This window comes from Heterocephalus glaber, unplaced genomic scaffold (genome assembly GCF_053883595.1).
Source record: "Heterocephalus glaber isolate CG9 unplaced genomic scaffold, H.glaber_assembly_v1.0 deba00001729, whole genome shotgun sequence".
NCBI classification, from domain to species: domain Eukaryota; kingdom Metazoa; phylum Chordata; class Mammalia; order Rodentia; family Bathyergidae; genus Heterocephalus; species Heterocephalus glaber.
The window spans coordinates 107,355-127,273 of record NW_028258440.1 but is presented as its reverse complement, the minus strand read 5'-3'; the positions used below and the strand labels follow the sequence as shown (position 1 = coordinate 127,273).

Sequence of the window (19,919 nt, the reverse complement as noted above, 5' to 3'; positions counted from 1 at the left end):
TGGGGACCAGGGATGGAACTCAGGACCTCACGCTTGCAAGGCAGGGGGTGGAACCCCTGAGCTAAATCCGCGGCCCTCGACTTGTTTTTGTTTTTGTTTTTTTCCCAAACCTTGTGATTGCCTTAAAAGGCCATTAGTCTCACCCAACAATGAAATGAGGAGAGTGATTCCTCGGAGTGCAACCAAGGAAGAGAAATCTGGGGCCAGTCCTCTTGAGACAGGAGAGTAGGGCGTGGCAAAGCCCGCTGAGGAAGTGGGCATGACCTGTTAGGAGATCTCACACACATGCGCAGAACAGTTCCCAAAGCCTTTCCCCAGGGACTTCTTGGGAGACCTCCTAGGTCAATAGGATGGCCTAGACCTGACATCAGCCTGAGGCGTGGGTTCCCAACACCGCCTCTCAGGACCTGTATGCACAAGTTCTTGTGGATTTCCTAGAGTACTGGATAGCATACGAGGACAGGTAAGCCATGAAAAGCTATTTATCTCGCTTTTTTCCTTTTTCACTCAGCCCAAGCTCGCCCTGCAGAGCCATTTTCTTCCCCACTCTTCACCTTTACTTTCTCAAATAAACTTTGTCACTGTTTTTTTTCCTCATGTTGTTCAATTCTTGTTCGAGACAGGAAGAACCTGGAATCGTAACCCCAGAGCGGAGAGTAACCCAGAATCCGGTAACATTTTAATCCAGAATCTGAGCCCCTTTTAGAAGCAGGTCATCTTGTAACACTGACAATAAAGTAGCACCTCTGATTCCAGTGACAGCAATGACTTTTTTTCTTCAACTGAGTTTTCTTAAAATTTAAAAAGAAAGTAGGCGCATTGTCTTAGTTACTTTCTCCTTGCTCAGATACAGCCCAACATCCACAATTTAAGGAAGGAAAGGTTTATTTTGGCTCCTGTTTCAGTCCATAGTCAGCTGGTACCAAGACAAGATGGCATGGCAAAGGGGCACGGAAGAAGAGCTGCTCATGTCATGGTGACAGGGGCGCAGAGAGAATCAAGGGAGAAGCTGGGACAGGAGATACACCCTTCCAAGTCAGGCCCACAAAGACTTGCCTCTTCTGACCAGACCTCATCTCTCTTTTTATCCCCCCCATTTTGTTTCTTTTTCCCCCACTTTGTTTTTTAGAGGCAGGGTCTCACTATGTACTTCAGGCTGGCCTTGAACTCACTATGTGGCCCAGGCTAGCCTCAAACTCATTCCGATCCTCCTCAGTGCTGGGATCACAGGTGTGCGATGCTGCACCTGGTAAGACTCCACCTCTTAAAAGCAAGTGAGCTGTAATATTCTCATAATAAAGTCAGCTAACCAAAGCCCCACTGCCAATTGAATGACACTTAAGGGGCACATCTAAATATAAACTATAACATACATAAAATAGTTCAAAGCATAAAAGGATGTACAGTGAAAAGTAGGTCTCTTTCTTATCACAGATCCATGAAACAACTACTGCTAATTGTATCTTGTGTGATCACCTAGAAATGATTTATGCATATATCAAGTGCCCTACTACTGAGCTACACTCTTCTTAGCCCTTTTTAAACTTTTTATCTTGACACAGAATCTCCATAAATTGCCCCAAATTGCTGTCCTTGAACTGTGATTTTCCTGCCTCAGCCCCCTGAGTAGCTGGGATTATAGGTGTGCACCATTGTACTCAGCTCATGGTACCCTCTTGTAGCTATAGGCACCTCCCTCACATGTCCAAAATCCTTAACCCCATGGAGGTCTCAAGCCAGGTGTCACTTTTTTTTCCCCTTAAATTCTTTTATTGGTACATTTCAGGTATACAATACATTTACATTTATCATTGGGAACTTGATGTATTTTGGTTCTTATTTTTCCCCATTTCCTGCTCTCCCTTCACCCCCTGCACCCTGCCCTATTTATAAAGACTTTGTTTCCTTTTTTTCTGTTTCTCATAATTTTTCTTTCCTTTCTTTCTGTTCCCCTACGCCTCCCACTTTCTCTACCCCTTTGGACCTTTTCTTCCTATTTTGCATTATCAAGTATTCATTTTAATCATTGGTACATTTTAGTAATACAATATAATGACATTCATCAATGGAAATTTACACCTTTACATAATCTCTCTTGATTATTTTTCCCCATTCTCCTGCCCTCCTTTCAACCCCTCCATTCCTCACTATTTACAAAGACTTTGTTTCCTTTTTCTTCATTTTCATAGTAATTCCATTCCCTTCTTTCCTTTCCCCTACCCCTCCCACTTCCCCCTCCCCTTTGCCCCTTTTCTTCCTATTTCACACTATCTATTATACCTTTTAGTCCTTATTTACACTTTCAGTTTCTCACACTAGAGAAACTATTCCATATTTACACATGTGTGTCCTGTTTATTTCACTTAAGAGTATGGCCTCAATGTGCATCCATTTAGCTATAAATGTCTCTAATTTCTCATTTTTTATGGATGAGTATTACTCCATTTTATAAAAAAATTCCACATTTTCTTGATCCAGTCTCCAGTTGATGGGCATTTAGGCTGCTACCAAGTTTTAGCTGTTACAAATTGAGCTGCTATGAACATGGGTGCACATATATCACTCTGGTATGATTCTTTTAATTTTCTGGGGAAGATACCTAGCAGGGGAAGAGCTGGGTCAAATGGGACTTCCAGTCCTAGTTCTATGAGTTATCTCCACACTGATTTCCACAATGGTTGCACCAGTCTACAGTCCCACCAGCAGTGGAGCAGAATCCCTCTTTCCCCACAGCCCCACCAGCATTTGTTCTTGGTTGATTTCATGATAGCACCCATTATTTCTGGAATGAGTTGGAATCTCAGCATTGTTTTCATTTGCATCTCTTGAATGACCAGTGATGTTGAATACTTTTTCATATGTTTATTTGCTATTTCTACTTCTTTGTCTGAGAAATGTCTGTTCATTTCAGATGCCCATTTTTGGATTGGGTCTTTAAATTTGGGAGGTCTGATCTTTTTAAGTTCTTTATAGATTCGAGATAGTAGGCCTTTGTCTGAGGAAAAGCAGGTGAAGATTTTTTCCCACATTGTGGGTTGACTCTTCACATTGCTGGTGGTTTCTCTTGCTGTGCAGAAGCTTTTTAATAAGAAGAGATCCACTTGTTGATTGTGTGTGCTAGTTCACGGGCAACTGAGGTTTTGTTCATAAAATCTTTTCCTACACCAATTTCTTCAAGTGTTCTACCTAACCACTCTTCCAGCCAGTTCAGTGTTTCTATTTTAATATTTAGATCTTTAATCCATTTTGATTTTAGTTCAATGCATGGTGAAAGATACAGGTCTAGTTTTAATGTTTGGGAAGTTGAAACCCAATTTTTCCAGCACCATTTATCAAAGAGGCTATCTATCTTTCCTCCAGTGAGGGTGTTTGGCTCCTTTGTCGAAGATGAGATGGCTGAGTGTGTCTCAAGTTGTTTCTGCATCTTCTAAACGCTTCCATTGGTCCTCCAGTCTGTTTCTTTGCTAGTAGCATGCTGTTTTTATCACAGTAGCTTTGTAGTATACTTTTAAGTTGGGGATTGTGATCCCCCCTGCCATGTCTCTGTTACCTAGAATTGCTTTTGTTATTCTGGGTCTCTTCTTGTTCCAAATGAATTTTTGGATTGTATTGTCAAGGTCTGTGAAGTATGCTGCTGGGATTTCAATTGGGATTGCATTGAATATATATAGCAGTTTTGGAAGTATGGCCATTTTCACCATGTTGATCCTTCCTACCCAGGAGCAAGGCATGTCTTTCCATTTTCTGATATCATCTTCAATCTCTCTTTTCAGAGTTCTATAGTTTGCAGGGAAAAGGTCTTTGATTTGTTTTGTTAGGTTGATTCCTAGGTATTTCAGTTTTTTGGATCCTATTGTGAAAGGAATTGTTTGCCCTATTTGTCTCTCAGTGAGTCTGTCATTTGTGTAGAGGAAAGTTATTTTTTGTGTGTGTGTTGACCTTGTATCCATCTACTCTACTGAATTTGGTTATTAAGCCTAGATGACTTTTGGTAGAGTTCTTGGGGTCTTCTATATAGAGTGTCATGTCATATACAAATAATAACAATTTGACTTCTTCATTTCCTATCTTTATTCCTTTTCTTTCTTTCTCTTGTCTAATTGCTGTGGCTGATGTTTCCAAAACTATTTTGAACAAGAGTGGTGATAGTGGACATCCTTGTCTTGTTCCTGATTTGAGTGTGAAGGATTTCAGGTTTTGACCATTTAGTATGATATTGGCTATTGGTTTTTTATTGATGGCTTTTATCAGATTAAGGTAGAGACAGCCTATTCCAATTTTTTGTAGGGTTTTTATCATAAATGTGTGCTGGATTTTGTCAAATGCTTTTTCTGCATCTAAGGAAATAATCATATGGTTTTTGTCCTTGGCTCTGTTGATGTAGTGTATTACATTGATTGATTTGCGTATGTTGAACCATCCCTGTACCCCTGGGATGAATCCCACTTGTTCAGGGTGTGTGATCTTCTTGATGATCTTCTGCATTCTATTTGCCAGTATCTTATTAAGGATTTTTGCATCTATGTTCATTAGTGAGATTGGCTTATAGCTCTCTGTTTTGGTTGGGTCTTTCTCTGCTTTGGGGATCAAGGTGATGCTTGCTTCCAGGAATGAATTTGGGAGTATTGCTTCCCTTTCAGTTTCATTGAAGAGTTTAAACAGTAGTGGCAGTAGTTCCTCTCTAAATGTCTTGTTGAATTCAGCAGTGAATTCATCAGGACCTGGCTTTTCTTAGTTGGTAAGTTTTTAATTACGTTTTCGGTTTCATTGGTTGATATTGGGTTGTTCAGAATGTTTAGGTCTTCTTCGTTCAACTTTTTTAATTCATATGTATCTAGGAATCTGTCCATTTCTTCTGTGTTTTCCATCTTATTGGCATATAGGTTCTGGAAGTAGGTATTGATGATCCTCGGATTTCTGCTGGGTCTGTTGTCATTTCACCCTTTTCATTCCTAATTGCATGGATTTGGGCCTTTTCTTTCCTTTTTCTGATAAGATTGGCTAAGGGTTTGTCAATTTGGCTTATTCTTTCTAAGAATCAACTCTTGACTTCATTAATTTTTTGTATCATTCTCTTAGTCTCAATTGCATTGATTTCTCCTCTGATCTTTATAATTTCTTCCCTTGTATGAGCTTTGTGTTTGTCCTGCTCTTCTTTTTCCAGAAGCTTGAGGTTTAGCATCAGGTTGTTTAATTGGCCTCATTCTGTTTTCCTAATATGCATATTCACTGCTATGAATTTCCCTCTTAAGACTGTTTTCATTGTGTCTCATAGATTTTGATATGTTGTATTGTCATTGTCATTTAATTGAAGGAACTGTCTGATTTCTTTTTTAATTTTGTCTGTGACTCATTGGTTATTCAGAAATGTGTTGTTCAATTTCCATGTGTTTATGAAATTTTTGTGGTTTATTTGCCATGGATCTCCAATTTCCTCACACTATGGTCTGATAATATACAGGGGATAACTTCAATTCCTTTGCACTTACTCAAACATGTTCTATGTGTGAGTATGTGGTCTATTTTGGAGAATGACCCATGTGCAGCTGAGAAGAATGTGTATTCTGATTTTGTGGGGTGGAAGACTCTGTAAACATCTGTTAAGTTTATTTGTTCAAGAGTTCGATTGAGTTCTAGTATTTCATTACTTATTTTTTGTCTAATTGATCTATCTATTTGTGACAGTGGGGTATTGAGGTCCCCCACTACAATTGCAGTAGTGCATATATGACTTTTCATATCCGTGAATATTTGTTTTATATAGTTGAGCACACTAGTGTTTGGTGCATAGACATTTGTGATTGTTATCTCTTCCCGTTGGATTATTCTCTTTACAAGGATGTAGTGTCCTTCTTTGTCTCTCTTAATCAGTGTTGGTTTGAAATCCACTTGATCTGCAAAGAGGATAGCGACTCCTGCTTTTTTGGGGGTTCCTGTCATGGAGTATTGTTTTCCACCCTTTAACTTTCAGTGTATGAGTTTAATTTGAATTAAGTGTGTTTCTTGTATGCAGCATATTGTTGGATTTTGCTTCTTGACCCATTCTGCCAGTCTCTTTATTTTGATTGCTGAATTGAGACCATTAACATTGATGGTTATAACTGATACATATTGACTTATCATTGTCATGACTTTTTCTTTTTGTTTGATCCTCCCCTTTTGCTTTTAATTTCTGGTCACGCCCAATGGGTTCATTCTGCTGTGCTTCCTGGGGTTGTGATACTCATTGTCTGTTCCTAGGATATTGTTTAAAATTTTTTGGAGTGCTGGTTTGGTATTCATGAAGTTCCTAAGGTGCTCTTTGTCATGAAAGTATCTTATTTCTCCATCAGTTTTGAAAAATAGTTTTGTAGGGTACATCAATCTGGGTTGGAGGCTATTTTCCTTTAGGGCTTGGAATATGTCCCTCCAAGCTCTTCTTGCCTTGCGTGTTTGCGTTGAGAAGTCAGAAGCGATTCTGATGGGCTTTCATTTGTATGTGATTTGTTTCTTTTCTTGAACTGATTTTAGAACTTTGTTCTTCTGTTGAGTTCTGGAATCTCAACAATTTTATGCCTATGTGTAGAGTTTTTTTGATCAAGGCTATTTGGAATCCTATATGCCTCACTTATCTGTATGTTAAGTTCTTTTCCCCTGCTTAGGAAGTTTTCTGCCATTACTTCTGTGAACAGTTTTTTTTACATCTTCTCCACTCTCTCCTCTTCTTTGACTCCAGTCAGTCTTATGTTATTCTTCTTTGCATCATCTGGCAGCTGCTGGATTGATTTCTCATGGTCCCTTCCAATTTTGAAGCAATTTTTCTTTTCCTGGTCACTAGTTGCAATCTTATCTTCCATATCTGAAATTCTGTCCTCACATTGGCTCATTCTGCTGTGTAGACTTTCAATAGAGTTTTTGATTTCCTGGAAATCTGTTTGCATCTGTTTTATGGATTCCATTTGCTTCCTATGTTGGGATTTCATCATGTTCCTGAGCTCCTCTCTAGATTTATTAATCATGTCTTGTACTAGAAGCACAATCTTTGCTGTTATCTGAGAAATTATTTCTGATTTCATTTTTTCCATATCCTCTTTTGTTGCCAGTTCAGGGCATCCAAGTTGTTGAGTATCAGAATGTTCCATCTCATTTCCCTTTGGGGTTGCTGTAGGTGATCTGGTAGTCTGGTTTTGAGACTTGTTTATGAGTCTTCTCATTTTGACCTGGGAGGGGGGTGCTATTGGTGCCTGGGTGGGGCTCACCTCCTCTGAGCTGGGAGCAGTGGGAAGGCTGCTCAGAAGCCCCTTCCTCTGAGCTATGAGCAGCCCAGAAGCCTCTTCCTCTGGGCCGGGAGTGGTGGGACGGACCTAGGTGTCACTCTTAACGTGTACGAAGAACATGGGTGTGGTGGTGCACCCCTGTAATCCCAACACTCAGGATGCTGAGGCAGGAGGATCACTGTGAGTTCAAGTCCAGCCTGTGCTATGTAGTGAGTTCAAAGCCAACCTGAACTACATAGCAAGACTCTATAACAAAGAACAAACAAAAAATGGAAGTACATTTTGGTTGCTTTCAATTTTCATCTAATATGAACAAACCTATTATGTATTTAATTTCCCTACTGAAAAAAAACTGTGTATTGTGATCTATGTCAAGGACCTTTATTTCGGGTTCTATGAACCCTTTTTTTTTTGGTAGTGGGAATTGAACTCAGGACCTTGCACTTGCCAGGCAAGCGTGGTACTTTATGAACTCTTAAAGAATCATTTAACTTTCTTAAATTACATTTAAAATGTGTCATTTTCTGTAAAGAGTTTGGATTTGTTTGAGACATGGTCTCTCTGTAGTCCAAGCTGGTCTTGAATTCACTATGTAGCCCAGGTTGGCCTTGAACTCACTATGTAGCACAGGCTGGCCTTGAACTCACAGTGTTCCTCTTGCCTCAGCCTCCCAAGTGCTGAAATTGCAGCTGTGCTCCACCATGCCTAGATCCACTGCATTTTTGAGAGAGTATTCATGTTTAGATTTTCATGTGAATCTAAGTTTTCAAAATTCTTAAACTTGACACCCAAGGCACAGAACTTTTGCTTTGCAAACAGCCATGTGAGAAGGATGAAAATACAAGGTATAGAGAGGGAGAGAATATTTGCAAAATGTAGATCCAAAAAAAGGGCTCATATTTAGAATATATGAGTTCACAAAAGGCAACAGTAAAAAATCAAACAACCCAAGTAGAAAAATGAACAAAAGGCTTGAAGAGACACTTCACTGAAGAGTTTGTACAGACAGCCAATGAGCACATGAAATGATATTCAACATAATTAGCTACTAGGAAAATGAGCATTAAACCACAATGAGATTTACTATGTAGCCACTCAATGGCTAAAATAAAAATAAACAATTGGAACTATAAATACTAGAGAGGTTGCAGAGAAACTGGATCACTTACGCATTGCTGGAGACAATATAAAATGGTACAACCACTCTGGAAAAGAAAGGGCTATGGCGGCTTCGTACCAAACTAAATATGTGTTTACATTGCAACTTAGTAATTGTACTCTTGGCATTTATCCCAGAGAAACTTCCTTTTTTAAACTTAAAAATAGGTCATTGAGGACGTTCCATTTATATATATTTGTGTGTGTATATGTGTGTGTGTGTGTGTGTGTGTGTATATATATATATTACTCTTTTAAAAAGATGCAAGGGGATCCATAGTATGGATATATCATGATTTATTTAGGTTTTCCTCCACTGATGGTTTTGTTTCCAGTTTTTTCTTTATTTTTCTTCTTTCTTTTTTTTTGGCAATGCTGGGATAAAACTCATGGACTTGTACGTGCTAGGCAAACACTTTGATCTATTTTCTTATTGGAAAAAATGTTATAACTTCCCTGCATGTATATACATATGTGTACACACCTGTACACACACTGCATATGTTTGTGTACAAGTAATTCTGTACAACAGAGTCCTAGCAATGAAATTGCTGGATTAAGAGAATGTGGATGTACAATTTTACTGGGTGACTCAGTCCATTTTTTGTTGTTATAGCTGAATACCACAGACTGAGTAATTTATAAAACTAAAAGTTTATTCAGCTCACAGTTCTGAAGGTACAAGGCAGAGGGGCCACGTCTTGTGAGAGCTTTCTTCTCACTGGTGGGGACTCTGCAGAGCCCTAAGGCAGCACAGGGAATCACGTGGTGAGACAGAGCAAGTTTGCTAGCCCAGGTCCCCCTGCCTTTTGTCATTGTTGCTGCTTTGAGACAGGGTCTCACTGTGTAGTATAAGCTGGCCTTGAACTCACTGTGTAGCCAGGCTGGCCTCAAACTTGCAGTGATCTTCCTGCCTCAGCCTCCTGAGTGCTGGGACCACAGGCGTGTGTCACCACGTCCAGCTTCTTCCCCTTCTTATAAAGGCACTGATCCCATCATGAGGATCCCACCTTCATGATCTCATCCGATCCTAATTCCTTTCTCAAAGCCTCATCTCCAAAAATCAAAATGTATGATTTTGAAGATGAAGTTTTCACGTGATGAGTATCTTACAATAGGGATTAAATTTCAAACCACGGCAATGAACACTGTTTAGAGTCCTCCACAAGTTTACGTTGTAAAATGTAAGGTCCAGCCAAAAGTATAAGAGAGTAAATTGACTGATGAGTAATGCGCAGAAATCAGTTTGGCTGGTTAGTGTTTAAAGGGTCTTTCACATATTCTTGGGAATAAGATCCCCTACCTTTTTTTTTTTTTTAGCATTTTGCCCTCATTCATAGTCCATTATAGCAAGCTCTGTACATTCTAGAGCCATTAACATGCTTAGCCTTTCACCTAGTACATTACACTTTGTATACTCCTGAAGTAAAGACTTCTGGTCTTTACCCTTTGTCTCTCACTTTTCTAGGCCATACACAAGTGGAAACTGCATATTTGAGAGACATGCAGAATCTTGAAGCTAGGGAAAGTTTGCTAGGAAATATGGAACTGGTCCACTTGGCGGGATGGCCCCTTAATGGAGCTTAGATAGGCTGGAGCCTCATTGCCAAGCATGAGTGCCTGAAACTGTGGCAGTGTCATCCCTGACTAAACACTGTACTTTCAGATCTTGGGGCTCAACTGCCGCCATTTCTACAAGGCCTTTTCCAACTACCCACAAATTACTTGTTCATTTATTCAACAATCACTCACGGAGTGGGAGTATATTAACAAGCACCCTCCCCCGTGATCCAGTAACACTTGAATATATGTGAAAGTTGATGGTGGTGATTCCATTTTGTGATTCAGAGCCTGCCTTGTGCTGTCGTGACCACTCTAGGAATTTACCGATAGGCCAGAAGGAAGTTATTTGTTAAGAAGAAACAACCTGAAGATTGTACAAATGAAATTCTTTGCTAGAATGATGATAGGGTCTGAGCTGGTATGTGCTGGAAAAATGAGCTATAGGAATAAATTTATTCTCCACTCACACAGACACACACACACACATGTTTATATATACACTTGTTTTTACAGTGTTGGGAATGGAATCCAGGCCCTTGTACATGCTAGGCAAGTGCTCTACTATTGGGCTACATCCCAGCCCAATTTACAATAGTCATAATTTCCCTTCTTGACTATTTCCTTATCAACCTATCTTGCACACTAGTGCCAAGTTAATCTTCCACTTCACTTCCTACTAAGAAAGAAAACATGTTTAAAAGTTACTTGCATCATCGCTTGCATCAGGGATCTTTATTTTAGAGAGTCTATTAACTTCCTGAAATTATATTTAAACTTTGTCATTTTTCTTTGAAGCAGGTCCACTACTTTTGCTGAAGGAGATTCTCATTGTCCTAGTACTGTACTCATATTTCCATAGGCAGAGAGAGACACTTCAGTACTCTGGGAGATTTCTACTTCCTCTCTATCCTTCATTTGTCTCTCCCCACATGAGGCATAATAACTAAAACTATGATAGCCTGATTTCCATTGATCTGAATTCTGAGCCAGGTTAATATGTTCAAGGTTACTGCAAATAAATGACCTAACCTGTTGCTCCATTTTTTCTGTGCAAGTGACATTCTGTTTCCTGCTTCTGCAACCAGATCAGGATTTCTACCTGTAACTAAATGATTAATTCTGTCTGTTAAATAAAAATTTCAGGATGCCATTGTTTTGGACTAAGCTCCTTAACAGACCAGGCTAAAAATCAAAATGGGCTCACTCATGCTAAAATTCCATGGTCACCAGGCTGAAACCAAGTTATTCATCTGAACTTCAAAAACAACAGGATTAGAGAGATAACAGCCAGCTCTTCAAAACAGCTCAGTCTCAATTGGCATGATAATGAAGTTCCCTCTACTTTAATCTTTGCACAAAAACCCCCTGAAATACCTGATGTTAACCCCTCAGTTATCTTCCTGTTGTTCTCTTTGTCCCTCCCTTACAAAGAAAGTAACTTTGAGGAGCTGGGCCTGGTGGCACACAACTATAGTATTAGCACTCAGGAGGCTGAGGCAGGAGGATCGCCTCCAGTTCGAGGCCAACCTAGACCACATAGTGAGTTTGAGGCTAGCCCCTGAACCCAATAGTGAGAACCTGGCTCAAAAAAAAAAAGTAACTTTGAAATGGTCTGTTTTCTTTTGTTTTTATTTGTTATCTTCAAGTCCTCCCTTGTTTATAAAACCACTTTCTATAGAATTGAGAATAAGGCCAATTAAGATCATTAAACTAAGTTGCAGTCAATTTTTCCTTTGACATGTCTAATTTAGGAGGAAGGGGTAGGAAGTCCATTTTGGCTTTGAGGCTATTGTACATTCTCCAACATTAGCCTCCCTCATGTTAACACAATTCATACTTTGATTCCTATCTGATTCTGTGGACATTTTTCTATTGTTTCAGGATGTGGTTAATTACATTCCTTGCCCTTCTTCTCTACCATGTAGTTTGTTATTTAATGCTCAAGGGACCCATTATAAAACACACACACACACACACACACACACACACACACACACACACGCTCTTAACCTAAGAACTTATAGGATAAAGTCCTGCCTTCATCTGGGATTCCAGTTTACAAACATGCCACTCCACATTTATTCTCCACTGCCTCTCTTAACAAAAATGGATTCTGAGGGCTGGGGATTTGGCTCAGTGGTGCCACACCTGCCTCGCAAGCACAAGGTCCTGAGTTCAATCCCCAGTACCAAAAAAAAAGGACTTTGATTCAGTCCATTCCACCCAGTTGTATTCCAGCCCCTGGATCTCTACAGTACTTAGCTAAGTACTCCTTGAGGAGCACTCTCCACTCCTGTCAGTCCAAATTCTACCCATATTTCAATGCTAATGTCATCCTTCTCTGAAAACCCTCCTGGTCATCCTAGCAAGAATGTGAATTTATTTATTGTCTGTAGCATAAGTTAAGGTTAGTTTTTATCTTTCTTTGTCTACACATCTATTTTCCCACAATTGGATTTGTGAGTCCCTGGAGGGCATCGCTCATATTATCTGTCTTCATTCCCTCAGAGTGTAGCAGGAGTTAGAATCTCAATAAACATTTTTGGCTAGAATTTATCTTCTCGTATTCTTCCATTTGGAGCTCTAGTTTCCTCAGCTAGTGGTTTCAGGACCATGAAATGCCATTCATCAGCCATAAATAATGGCAATGGGCTATCTTATAAAAATACATTAACAGCTTTCATTTATCAAGTGTTTACTCTGCCAGGCACCTTCACTTCACCTAGATTAGTGCAGGGAATCCTCATCCCAACCCTTTTAGAAATGAAGAAATTGGGACTCAGAAAGCTTAGGTGATTTATTCCAGGTTCATCAGCCTGTTAGCGGCAGGATCAGGACTAAATTCTGGTCTGTCTGAACTTGAAAAGTAATGTTTCTTCACCTTGACAGCACAACGCAATCAGTTAGGGAACTTCAAAAAATACTGATGCTTGGGTTCCATCCCTGAGGACTCTGATATAATTAGTACAGGTACAGCCTGAACACTGGAAGTTCTCAAAGTTCCCCAGGTGAGGCAAACGTGCAGCTAGGGCTGGGCTCCCAACTTCTGTACTCCACAGCCTCCAGGATGGGGAAAGTGTCAGGAAGGCTAAGATGGGGAGAACAGCTATTTACTGATCTAAATCAGCCAAGCAAGGACTCAGAACTACTATGGAAATCAGTATGGAGATTCCTCCAAAAACTAAAACTAGAAATATCAAACTCAGTTATACTTCTCCTGAGTATATTCCCAAAAGAGTTAAAGACATAATACTATAGTGATCCATGCATATCCATGTTTACAGTGGCACCATTCACGGTAGCTAAGCTCTGGAAACAGCCTAGATGCCTATTACCACCCGAATAGATAAAGAACATGTGGTACAGATACACATGGAATATTATTAATCCATAAAGAATAACAAAATGATTTCATTTTCAGGAAAGTGGATGGATCTTCAGACCATAATGTTTTTCTTGAAATAAGTCAGACACAGAAAGTTAAATATTGCATGGTCTCTGTCACACGAGAACCCCAAAATGTAAATAAATTAAAAAGTTAAATAATGGAGAGATTGTAAGAAACAGGGAAGCCGACTTTTTGGAGATGGGGAAGAGAATCAGGAGGAGGATACATATACACAGTCTCCCAAAAAATGTATACACACTTCAGGAAAAGAAAAACTTGTATACATATTTTAATACAAATGCATTGAGACATCATGAGATTCATACAAGTTACCTTTGGGCTGTACAATTACAAGAGGTGCTCAAAGTGGTGGCCAGTAGCTTCCAGACATTTATTAGTATGGCAAACTGCTGGCTGGGTAACATTAGTCATTGAGATTGCTGCACATGCATTTTCAATTTCTTCTCTAAGGGTTGGCAGTGTGGTGGGGTTTGTGCAATATACAACATACTCTAGGGTCCCCATACGAGAGTAATACCATCTGTTGAAAAAGCATCATATTATTTTTCTTTTTCTTGAAGTGTGTATACATTTTTTGGTGGGACTCGGTATATATTCCCCAAAATGATGTATCACAAACATACACTAACAAATTTAAAAACATTTTTTTAAAAAAAGAACTTGGAGCCAGAAGTGTGAGATTAGGACAAAAACAGGTTCTCCTTAGAATGCCAGACAGGGGCCTATGGGACATGGGACAGGGGATCAGTCCAATTACATGGAACTCTCAAGGGACAGACTGAGCCCAGTTAGTAGCTGACTTTCGCAGACCCTTTCCCCATGCTGGATAAAAACTCATTTACAATGACCCCAAAGTTGAAACAAAAGGCACTTAGTACCTCATATTTTAAATTCTGAGGATTAGCAACTGTTAGGGTGGGCCACAACCTCACTGATCTTGCTGTAGAGTCCCCAGCTTTCTGCCCCAGTGGCCCAGCTGCAGTATGAGGTCTGATTTGGGGCTGTGTAGTATTTCCCTTCTCCCAAGCCAAGAGAGCCACTCATAGAAACAAGGGTTGTTGGAAATGATCCACCTTCTTATTGAGATGATGACCAATATCTAATTCTTTCCCTGAAGATTTCAAAGCCACTGCACTGTGTCTGACACTGCTAGGGCATAGAGAAGGCAACTTTAGGAGGGAGAGGGGCCTTGGAGGCTGTTGTGTGGAGGGGGCTGGGACAAGCTAGCTCCTCCTCAACTTCTCTTTGTGGGGATTGAACCCACGGAGTACTGAGCTACATCCCCAGCCTTCTTTTTTTAAAATTTTGAGATAGGATCTCAATAAATTGTCCAGAGATTCTCCTGCTTCAGCCTCCTGAGAAATTGGGATTACAGGCATGTATTACCATGCCCAGCTTCAACTTCCTGATTTTTTTTTTTTGAAACAGGGTCTTGCTATGTAGTTCACGCAGCCTTGAACTCACTATGTAGCCCAGGCCGGCCTCAAACTCACATCCATCCTGCGTGTGCCGCCATGCCTGGCTAACTTTTTGATTCGTGAAGAGAAAGATATACATGGCATATGCCTGCAATCCTGAGAATTGTCACTTCAAGCTGGAACCCTTCAAGCCCTTCTGACCACACCCTCACATTCAAGGCAGACTCTTTGTCCCAGTTGCCTTTGATGCCAAACAACACATTCTATCCATCCCTCAATGCCTGTTCTCATTCCTCATGGGAAGACTGTAGCCCCACTTATCAGATCCTCAGTTTGTGTGGTCCTACCGCAGTAAATTGGGCTTTAACCTGAGATCTTACATAAATGCCTCCTACCATGCATCATCTCAGTACGAGGGAATAAGTTATAGGTCAAAAAAAAAAAAGAATCATGTTCGACTCAGTTTATATACAGAACAATCTTTGCTTCCCTGATAGAAATCTAATCTTATGCAGATGTTAACTGTAGCCCTCGCCAAGAAAGGAATCTCTACCCCAAGCTTCTTGCTAAGTATCTGCATGGCTTATGACTTACTGGTAACAGGAATTCTGTTAATGTCGACACTAAAATTCTTTCTTAAGAACATTCACACAATGAATAGAACCAAACACTCAAGAGTTCATTTAGGAAGATTTTCAAACCAGGAGCAACACCATCCTTTAACCCAGTGCAGTTTCACAGTGCTACAAAAGCAATGCTAAAATGGTCTCATCAGGATGCACCAGGCCTGAGGATTTTCTGTACGGAAAGATGGGTGGCAGGAAGAGCAAGGCAACCTTGTTAAGTTGATATGAATTTGCAAAAACAGCATAGCCATCATTTATAATCTCTTCTTCTTAGATGAAAACATTGCCTAACCCAAATCCTCTTAATGCAAGGGGTTTGTTTCAGGGAGCTTCTTGTATTTTAAATAAACAAGGTGGTTTTGTATCAAATCGTGATGCTTTCCAGCTAGTTGGGTCACCTTAGAACATGGCATCATTCCAAAGCAATGTAAACATGGTGGGAGTGCAATTGAGGTCGACACTCATGTTTGTCCAGCCCAGGATTCTTTTGTGGGGAGGAAGCAAAGAATCAGTGCGGAAAGGGGTAACTGTCTTCCTTTAGTGTTAGCACCCAAATGATAAGAGTGTTCAAGACATATTCACATTCTTTTAGTGGTCTACCCAGTAACCAATGAATGCATGTGAATATGTTTTTAAATGATCACATGTCGAGCTTAAATAGTAAAGTAAAATTAGCCAGAATTGTACTTGCTTCCATGCTCTTGAGTACAAAGGCTTTGACTCACTACTTAATCTTGACATCTGGTTTCCAGATACTACTAATGTTTTTACTGACTTTGACATAGTACTGTCCTATCTTCTTCATCTTTAGCTTCTTTGTCCTCTATTGCTGTGAGTGTTAAACTTGATGAAGCTTCTTCATCTCCTTTACAGTATAACTGAGGGTAAATGGACATTGGCACCATTGGGGGAAGCACTGGGGAATATTTATTATATATTCTTTAGGTAGCATTTTGGAGTTCTTCCCAAGAGTACCCACCCAGCCTTACCTTCAATTGCTGTGCTTTGGATTAGTGAACTGACTTAGATCTGGAAACTGAGAAAAGTACCTTTTTATTTCTTAGTTTTTTGTTTTTTTTTTTTGAGACAGAGTCTTGCTATGTAGTTCAGGCTGGCCTTGAACTCACTATGTAGCCCAGGCAGGCCTGGAACTCATTATAATCCTCTTGCCTCAGCCTCCCAAGTGCTGGGATTACAGGCATGCTCTACCTTGCCTGATGGAGACATTTTTTTTTTTTTTGGTACCGGGATCGAACTCAGGTCCTTGCGCATGTGCGGCAGGTGGTGAAACCACTGAGCTAAATCCTCAGCCTTGGAGACATTTCTGATAAGGACACAAGTCTTGTTGGATTAGGGCCCACCCTAATGACCTCATGGGATTTAAAAGACCTTATCTTAGTCCTTCTTTACATTTTCAGTTTCTCACAGCGAGACAAGGGAAACAAAGCTTTGTAAATAAGGAGGGGAAGAGGGGTTGAAGGGAGGGGAGGGGAATTGGTGAAAAAAGAAGAATCAAGATATGTACAGGTACAAATTCCCTGTGATGAATGTTATTCATTGTATATATCTAAATAGTACCAAAAAATAATTAAACATAATAAAAGATTTTATCTCCAATTTGAAGGTTAGTACTTCAACATATAAATTTAGAGGAGGATGCAATTTAACACATAACAAAAGCCATTATGGCAATTACTTCAGTCTTGCCTAGGCCATTTAAATATTATCATTTGGCTTCTGTATTCTGGAATCCCACCTACCCCTTGATACCAGGGCCTCCAATCTCACCACATCATCTCCTACTGGCAATCCTGCTTTGCAGAAAACAACCTTGTGTGTGTGTGTGGGGGCGGGTAGGGTGGGAATACTGCCCGGGGCTTGCATGTGTTAGACAAGTGCTTTCCCATCAAGCCACTGATCCCAGAAAAGCAAGTGAAGCTGCTCACCAGTGCATTCCTGGGGAAGGGAAATGTGCTCAGAATTTTCCCAGGGAACATGGTCAGTTGGTAGTTCATCTAATCATAACTCCATCCTAACATTGCTGCATCCCTGACATTGTGCAATTTCAGACTCCTTTCCCAATGTCTAGTAAGTTCTGGCATGCCCACTTCATCTGTAGGCCACTGTTTATTCTCCTCATTGCTCTATTCCCTAGCTTCAAACCCATCTAGCAATGTGGTAGCACTGGTTCTATGGGTCCTTACCAGGCCATTAGACCTTAGTCATAGGAGAGTGTTCCTATGTCCACACTTCTTCTCTTCTTGGTAAAAGCTAAGAATCCTAATGTAGGGGCAGTCCCAGTCCCAGTCCCAGTTTTGGCCTCAATTACAGGCTGAGTGCTGCTCCTTCTCTGCCATACTCAGTGAGTATGGCAAAGTCAGCTGGGAAACCACTATAGTATTAATGGAAAATTCTAGGAATTCTCAGGGATTCTCAAGAGCAAATCTTGGTCCCTGAAGAACACGAGGATGGGATGGATGATCTCTTGCTTCATGATGAGGTAGGACAAGTCTATGAGAAGGTTTTATCACTTAAATGTGAAGTGTCCTTCATGTATTGAAGGATTGATTCCCGGTACAGCAATGTTCAGAGCCTAGAGAGGCAATGGGCTCACAGCTGAGTGGGCTCTCAGGAGGTAGGGTCCATTCAGGGGAAGCAGGTTCCTTGTCCCCTGCCCCTTACTTCCTCTCTCTCTCTCTGCTTCCTTGGTGCCACAACACGAGCAGCCATTCTGCACTACACTCTGCCACAATGATGTTCTGCCTTTCTACAGGTCTGAAAGCAATGGAGCCAGCTAAGCAATGGACTGGGACCTCTGAAACTGTAAGCCAAAATAAATCTTTCTCTCTTTAAGTTGTTTATTTCAGATCTTTTATCACTATGACTAAACTGTGGTTAACACAGAAGGCTTTGGAGGACTACCTTAATTCCGCCCAGAGCTCAGATCTTCCCTGGATCTGCCCCCATGGACCTTTCTGGTGGTTGTATCACCTTCTGCCACTTACCCACTATGCTCTTCATTGCCACGCTCTTACTGTCCCTACAGACAAGTTGCCTAATTCATTCTGCCCCTTACTTGACTCTTGCTTTATTGAGTCCCCTCTTCTCCACACCTGGGACCCTGCCCTAATCCCAATCCCCTGCCCTCTGTAGCCCACAGACTGCAGAGGCCCTGCCCCAGGGCTCAGTAGAGCCTGTTTTCCTCTACCTGCAGGGCTGGTTTCTGGGTTTTAAGGCAGTTAAGATCATACTGTCACATAATCAAATGAGGGACATTTAGAATTTACAACCCTTGCTGTACCCAGAGATATGGTGAACCTCATTCTGGGCCCTGGGATTAAGACTGCAATAGTACCTGCCCTGCAATTTGAGTGGAGGGCTGCCTTATTTATTCACCCTAAACCAGGCAAATATGGAATGAGCCACTGGGGGCAATAGCGATTTCGTTTTAGTAAATTATAATTATCTTGATTTTTTTTTAATAGCAAGACATTTATTAGTACATTTTAGACTTACATATTGACAACAAGCATCATAGGGAATTTGCACCTGTACATGACACATCTTGCCCCTTTTTTCCCATTCCCCCCTCCCCTCAACTCCCTCCCCTCCCTATGTACAAAGGCTTTGTTTCCATTTTTCCCTTCTACTTTCTTCTTTTCTTGTCCCTTCCTTCCTTTCTCTCTCTGTCCTTCCTTGTTCCCCTTCCCGATTTCCCAATATCTATTATACACTTTAGTCCTTATTTCCATTTTCAGTTTCTCACACCAGAGAAACAATTTAAACATGTGTGTCTGATTTATTTTACTTAAGAGAATGGTTTCAAGGTCCATCCATTTAGCTATAAATGTCTGAAGCTCATCCTTTATGGCAGTGTAATACTCCATTATATAAAAAATATGTCTTCTTTATCCACTCCTCAGTTGATGGGCATTTGGGCTATTTCCAAAGTTTGGATCGAACTCGGGTCCTTGCGCTTGCAAGGCAGGCAGCAAAACCACTGAGCTAAATCCCCAGCAAAGGCTATTTCCAAGATTCAGCTATTACAAACAGTGTTGCTATGAACATGGGTATGCATATATCACTGTGGTATGATGCTTTTAATTCTTTTGGGAAGATACCAGGAAGGAGAACAGCTGGGTCAAATGGAACCTAGTTTTAGTTTTTTGAGGAATCTCCACACTAATTTCCACAGTCTACACGCCCACCAACAGTAGAGAAGGGTTCCTTTTCCCCACAGCCCCTCCAGCATTTGTTAGTATTCTGACTTCTAACACAATACTTTTGGATGTTTTTGGCTTTTATATAAAGCAAATCAAGCGTAGAGGTTTTTTTTTTGGTTGTTGTTGCCGCATTTTTTCTTTCTTTTTTTTTTCTTTTTTGAAGTGCTAGAGATTGTTAAGCAAGTGCTCTGCTACTGAGCTATATCCCCAGACCTGTATTCTTTTGTTTTTGTCATCTTTGTTCAATATTATGTTTCTGAGACTGA

General features: G+C 40.5%; 1 long non-coding RNA gene across 1 annotated transcript in view; it reads left to right on the top strand.

The window, feature by feature from the left end:
• LOC147821566 (uncharacterized) overlaps window positions 1-18,260 on the top strand; it is a 35,774-nt gene extending 17,514 nt beyond the window's left edge. Inside the window, exon 3 of the long non-coding RNA XR_015446834.1 lies at window positions 18,204-18,260. This is a non-coding gene — a long non-coding RNA (uncharacterized LOC147821566). The remainder of the gene's footprint in view (window positions 1-18,203) is intronic.
• Window positions 18,261-19,919: the final 1,659 nt, after the last annotated feature.